This window comes from Charadrius vociferus, unplaced genomic scaffold, assembly GCF_000708025.1.
Source record: "Charadrius vociferus isolate BGI_N301 unplaced genomic scaffold, ASM70802v2 scaffold822, whole genome shotgun sequence".
NCBI lineage: Eukaryota > Metazoa > Chordata > Aves > Charadriiformes > Charadriidae > Charadrius > Charadrius vociferus.
The window spans coordinates 1,430,353-1,437,631 of record NW_009647481.1 but is presented as its reverse complement, the minus strand read 5'-3'; positions in this window follow the sequence as shown (position 1 = coordinate 1,437,631).

The window sequence follows — 7,279 nt, the reverse complement described above, 5'->3', positions numbered from 1 at the left end:
AAAAACCCAGACAAGCAGTCCGAGGAGGGGAGCGTACAACAAACCCACACACACAATTAACAACTGTGCAATAACAGCATGAACAAACTAACCTAGATTAAAAATGTGGTCAAAGATCCAGGTATAAATTGACTTGAGTGTACCTGAAGAACTACCAGGGCAATTAAATGAACCTGCACATGCCAGTTGCTCTGCTCCTCTTCTCACTCTCCCTTTGCCTTGTGTGGGGGCTCCAGGCTTGACTGGCTCTTTCTGTCTTCTGGTTTGTACCTGCTGCCCCGGATCACAGCTGCAGTTGAATGTGGCTTTTATTCTGTGAATGAAAGTATAAGAAGATAATAGAAGACAGCACAAGTAAAAATCTCAAAAACAACTAATAGTTTTAATCATTTTTTTTCATTCTGGGGTATGACTTGAGCTGCTTGAAATTCAATACCTGGGTTGCAAAGTAGTTCAACAATGCCTCTAAATTAATCTCCAACCACTGTGATTTCCAAAATCATATGACTTTTTCCAAAATCCTTGCCTGTGAGTTCAAATTGAGGACCAAAAAACCCCGTCTGCTCCGGGAGGCAGGGAGTCTTTATCCCCTGGCAAAGCTGGAAGGTGTACGTTTGGAAGAGGTTCTTTTGGAAGGTGCTCACAAACTGTTTACAAGCAATAGGTTCTGGGATGCTGCTAAGAAGGAGGTAGGTAATGAAGAGGTATCCAGCTAAGTAATATGACCTGTTTATACAGGGAATAGAAATCCAAAGAGAGCAACAGCAGCTTCAGCTGTGTATGTCTGCAAGTTCTACCCAACTGTGGGCTTGAGGTCACTGCAGCACGTGCTTTAAATCAATAATTTAGCACAAGTAACATTTCAGTTCACACAAGTCCCCACCTAGTACCCAAATTTTCCCGTTTGACAAGCCACTGTGCTTACCCCAAACTCAGGCAGAGCAGAGCACTTGCTGGCCTGTGCGTGACTGGGACAAGCAGAGGGTCTCGGCTGAGAAGAGTTCTTGTGCTGTCCGCCCATATGCCACCGCATGTGCTTCCTAATCACCAAGATCCTGCTCCCACTGGGGACCTCCCTGGTGGGAATTGGGCTGGATTTGTGCCGAGCTCTCATAGAATCATAGAATCTCTGAGGTTGGAAGGGACCTTCAAGATCATCAAGTCCAACCATCAACCTACGCTGACAAAACCACTTCTAAACCATGTCCCCAGGTACCACAACCACCCTTTTCCTAAGCACCTCCAGGGATGGCGAATCCACCTCCTCCCTGGGCAGCCCGTTCCAATGTTTGATACCCCTTTCAGTGAAAAAATGTTTCCTAATATCCAATCTAAACCTCTCATGACATAACTCGAACCCATTTCCTCTTGTCCTATCACTTGCCACTGGGGAGAAGAGGTCAGCCCCCACCTCTCTACCCCCTCCTTTCAGGCAGTTGTAGAGGGTGATAAGGTCTCCCCTCAGTCTCCTCTTCTCCAGGCTGAACACTCCCAGTGCCCTCAGTCGCTCTTCGTGAGACTTGTCCTCCAGACCCCTCACCAGCTTTGTAGCCCTTCTCTGGACATGCTCCAGCATCTCAATGTCCTTCTTGTACTGAGGGGCCCAAAACTGAACAAAGATTAAGAGAATTAAATCTCCTCAAAGATTAAGAGAATTAAAGCCACTGGTTTGGCACAGGTGATCTTGAACTATCTCAAAATAAGCTAAAATAAAACTTGCTTTCGGGTCGTGTCCCCGTTTACCTTGAACTCTGCTGGCCCTGTTGTTCACATGAATGCCGATGCTCTCCTCACGCTGCACCGCAGCATTGGCTGAGCAAAAAAAAAAAAGACACGTAGCCAGTCCATGAAGTTCCTGCACAAAAAAATATCGATTTTCCTTAGAGAGGAATATCGTCTGGACGCCTGTTCTATCACTGCAGTATCCGAGAAGGAGCATGGCCCAGCATACTTGGACTGTGTCTCACGGGACAAGTTAAAAGCTCAGCCATGGGCTCAGGAATTGCCAAAATGTCATAGAGGTAGTGGAAGAAGCAGAAGTCTCGCCAGCCCTCACATGAATGTGTGTTGGCTCTAGCATTCATGCTGGAAGTCTTTATGTGGCAACTTGAATTTCCTCATTTCACTCCTCTTGTTTCAGCTATCCGGTCATGGAGTGAAAAAGCAAAACAAAACAAAAGCACCCAACGTACATGATTAATCACTCGCTCTGCACAGCTCGCGGTAAATAGCCAAAGGCTAGTCACGGCAAATAACTCACCAACACTCTGCAAGCTGAAAGACATCTGCGTGTAGTGTTGAGCCAGTTCTGACGAGCAGACTCTTAGAAATGGGTGTTCGCAGGAAACTCATCAACACAAGAAAAACACGGTATTTATTACTGGCATCTTTGCCAGTTCTCTATTATTTGCCTAATATGGCAAAAGAGGGTAAGGATGAAGCAGAAGGCACTAACAAGCCCCCAGAACACCAGCTGGGTATGGGGGTCCACCTGCAAGGACGCTTGGCTTTCTCGCCGTGCAGGATTCAGACCTTTCAGCGACCACAAGTGGGGCACAATTTTCAAAAGCTTTGTTTAAATTCAGCCTCGTACACGGCTCAGATTTTCAAAAGCACGTGATACCAGACGGGGGGAACCCTTTTGACCACCTAGCCACCCAACTTGGTCCCTAAATGAGGGCTGAACTCACAGAACTAACCGTTCAAAGCTAATAACCCTGCTTGGGGCTGGCTGTTGTCTCACAGTGGTCATCAGCTGCAGGAGAAAAATGAGACCTTGAGGGCGAAAGATCTTATCCAAGATGATCAGTAGGAAGGCGTTGCTCTGCAAGCTTGTTTTCTAAATGGGCTTCCCTCCCACTATACCCCAAGTGGCACAGATGGATCAGCATCAGCACATATACAGCTGTAAATAGATCATATCTAATGGCGTTTCATTTTGCATTCCCAGCTTGCCAGCAGATATTCAACCACGTGTCTGGTCGTGAGATAAAGTACTTAAGCCCTGGAATAATAGCTAAAAAATTGCCTTTGTATATGGCTGTAGAATAGGGGCCCCTAAGCAAGACCGAGGTCCTGTTGTGGTCGGGGAAAAGGATGCGCGTGAAGCCGTGAAGAAGCAGCTGAGTACCTGAGCTGGAGCTGAGCCCCCATCTCTGAGCCTGGGGGGTACCACCACCACTTTGACTACCCTCTGCAACGGGGGCCCGGCAGAGCGTGTAGCAGGGAAATACCCTGACACAGCCAGACTCGGCAAAAGGCTTTCACTTGGAGAAAGCTATTAAAGAAGAGGTGCTTGCTATCACTGGAGCGTTATCTCCAGTTATGACTCAAGTAGGCAGAAGGAGAGGTTTTAACCTTAAACTGCGAGGGATGAAACATTAGGATCAGGATTTACGAAGTCCTAAACAATCTTTTGGGACAGTTTATACCAACATTGTGATTAAGAATAAAGAAAAAAAATATGACATTTCAGGCTACCTCTATTTCTGGGAGGTTCTGCTCACAGCATATTACTTTTTTCTTTCTTTTTTTTTTTTAATGTAGACAGGAATCCCAAACCCACTATTACTGACGCAGGTACATTTCAGACTAGCAGCAACTGGACAATAAGCGAAAAAGAGACATGGAAAAGACAAAAGGAGCAGCTCTGCTCTAAGACACGGTTCCCCAAGAAATTAGGCTGCTCTGAGGTTTCTTAGCCAAATACAGTATCTATATTCACTTTCCCTCTTGCATCCACGCAAAATAACTCTGCACTCCAAAAGGACCACAGGAAAAACACCAAACCACCGGCACAAGCAGGTCTTTGTTGGACTTGTTGGATGGTATTGCTTCTCCATGCAACAAAAGGTCAGTGGGCAATTTAGGGCGTTTTGTCCCCACCTTTACACCCTGCCATTGTGTTAAACTGTGCCCCATCATACCTAAAACGTGACATTTTTCGTGCAAGATGCCTGCAGGCTTAGCGTTTTCCCCAAGGATTATGCAAAGTGAAAAGACCTCAGATATGTAAATATTCAGAAAAGGCAGTACAGAAGGGACAAATACAGTACAAGCGAGAAACCGGTTCGTATGTGCAGACTCAAAACTGCCAATATCCATGTTTTGGGACTGCATACCTCCCACCAATACTCCAAGAGGGGCTCTCAAGAGGGCATCTGGTCTGTTTTCTTGCCCTATAACTGTACCAAGAGTATTTCTCTTACAGAAATAAAACAGGCTGCCTATTTCCCCCGCTCCGGGAAGCCCACGTGCTGCTCACCCACATCTCCCGAAGTGACTTCAGAGCGCAAGGTGCCGCGAGGAGGGCAGGTGAGCGCGCACGTGCTTGCACCCGTCGGCGTTAACGTGCCGGTCACGCTGTGCCAAGCGGCTCAAGCGGCTGCTAACCCCACGCTGCCGCAGCGCCCCCGGCCCCGCCAGCGCCGCTCGAAAAGGAAAGTCCATTCAGCATCACTACTTGCCTTGCTGGTCACACCAGGCTCATTTTGGTATTGCTTTCATTGCTGCTCTTGCCCCGAATATATGACTTTTTTCTCCCTTCATTCCAATTTTCTTTCCAACCCCTGTCAAGACGACCGGTGCAGGCATTTACGGCTTTTCCGTTGGCTGAAATGTGATCTTTAGCAAAGCAAAATTTCACCTCTCATGCCTTTCAGGCCTTCCTCTTACGGTATCGCTGGCAGTGGGCACACAGTAGCTTTTTCACAGAGCAGGGAGGATGCTGCTGAGCAAAAAGACAACATTTTTGTGAGGTGAACAACGCAAACTCACCACCACTACCCCCCCCAAACTTGTGCCTCTGTCACATTTCCAGAGGGACTGCGAGGTGCGACCCGAAATCAGAGCTGGGGGGGACGTGAGGACCACTGCATCTCCAGCAAGCCAGAGATCCAAACTGCAGCGCAGTCTCTCTTATACATATATTATTTTTTCTCTTTTTTTTTAAACAAATAAATACACAGATACCTCCCTACTGGGATCCAGCCTGGCACTCTGCTTAACCACATGCTTGCCTAAAAAAAATAAAAACTCTCCCATGGGAACACAACCACTTCCACAGCACTCTTTTTTCCAAGTCCTGCTTATAATTGAACTCCCGGGCGTAGCATCACCGCCTTCTAAGGTCCTTTCCCAGCTTTGTAGTCCGGCAGCTGTCCCCATGAATTTGGCAAACGTATGTGATGATGAAACTCACCAACCCAGCTACTTGGTGGCCGGTTGCTGCCGTGCCCTGCTCGTTGGGCTGGTCCATATTTCCACTGAGCCTTTCCCATACTTAAGAAGATGCTCCATGGCTGATGCTGGGGCAGATGGCAAAGGAACACACTGCCCGGTCCTCTCCATTCTCTCTCCTCTCCCAGAACCAGGCAGTTTGTCCTTCCTCGGCATCACTAGAAAGCTTATGAGGTTGTGTTGTGTGCTGAGCGTGGGATCAGGAGGCACATCAGCAGTGTGGCAGCGTCTCCTCCCTCACCGCGCCTGCCCAGACTCCCCCCTCCAATCCTCGCTTGCTTTTGGGCCCTTCATTTGTGAATTCGCAAATTTTTGTCAGTTTTTGACACCAGCAGCCTGAAGAAACAAAACCAGATGGAGAAAATGTGGGGATACGCATTACAGCTTTGATGTAAATCACCAAATCCCAGACTGGTGAGGGCTGGAGGGGCCCTCTGGAGCTCCCCCAGTGCACCCCCCGCCAGAGCAGGGGCACCTCCAGCAGTGGCACAGGACGGCGTCCAGGCGGGTTTGGGATGGCTCCAGAGGGGGAGACTCCCCCACCTCTCTGGGCAGCCTGTGCCACTGCTCTGCCGCCCTCACAGCAGAGAAGGCCCTCCTCAGGTGGAGATGGAACTGCCCATGGTCACGTTTGTGCCCGTTCCCTCTTGTCCTGTCACTGGGCACCACTGGAACCAGACTGTTCCCATCCCCCCGGCACCCACCCTTTGAGGATTGATAAGTGTTGATAAGATCCCCCTCAGTCTTTTCTCTAGACTAAAGAGACCCAGGTCCCTCAGCCTTTCCTCATCACAGAGATGCTCCAGTTCCCTCATCATCTTTGTAGCCCTTTGCTGGACCCTCTCCAAAGCGTATGACTGAAACATGCGGTACCTCCAGCCGAAGACGATCACGTCCCAAGGAAAGCCGTGCAGTAGGCAGCGTTGGCGCAGAGGTTAATGCAACGCGCTGATCCAGCCACAGACTTTACCCAAGGTGTAAATTGCTTTTTTCCTCCATGCTGCAGCTCCTTAGCAACGGCCAGGGATAGTGCCGCCTTCCTCCCATCCTTTTTTGGCCTTATCTGTTCAGAAAAATCTCATTATTCAGGTACAGATGCATTTTGTTTTTTTTTTAACAATGTTTCTACAGCATATACAGACTCAGCATATGTTCCATTTTCAAGCTACCACATAACAATTTTTTCTAAGGTAAAAGATTTGGAGCCCACAGCTTTGCTGAGACAGATCAGAAAACTCAAGCTAAACCCGGGCTGGAATGAACTCACCAGCTGAAGCAACGCAAGCCAACACATCAAGACAGCAGGAAGTCTTGGGAGGGTGGTAAAATTAAATTTTTCCCAAGCAAAACATTTTTATTAATTTGATAACCACCAGCATTTTATTTTGATACTAACTAAGATTGCAATCTAGATAATGGAAAATGGCAGATTTCTCTTAAAAGCAGAGAGATTTTTAAATTTTTTTTTATTATTTTTATATAACAACATTCAAATAGCTTAGAAGCATTTGCTCCGTTTCTGATGGAGAGTTTCACCTATAAGCAGCATACGCTGGTATGTGTTTTAAAAAGTATTTCCATATGCTAAAGGAATGCAAATGGTTGCCAAAGAAAGTGGCTGTTACAGCAGCAGGCTGGGGCTGTTTTTAGAGGAAAATCTGCTGCAGAAACGAGGTATCCACAGAGGTGCACTAAAGCAACACTAACTGCAGTGACCTTGAGATGACCTAGACCTCCTCATATTACAAAAATGAAAAGGGAGTTAGAAAATCTGAGGCCAATTAAGCGCTTTTTTTTTTCCTGGAGACATGATGAAATTTCCTGAAACAAAAACTTTAGCAAATTCTATAAAATACTTCTAGCTTTGGTGGAAAAATAAATTATTGCCTTTTTATCTCCTCATTCCTGAGGCACAGAACTGGCCCACTTCTGTTTGTGCAGATGGATTGGAGGGAAAACACCCAAAGAAGGGCCAAGTGGTGAGATTCTTGGCACGAGCGATTAAGTGTGAAGTTATTCTCAGGGCTGCCTATTTGTTATT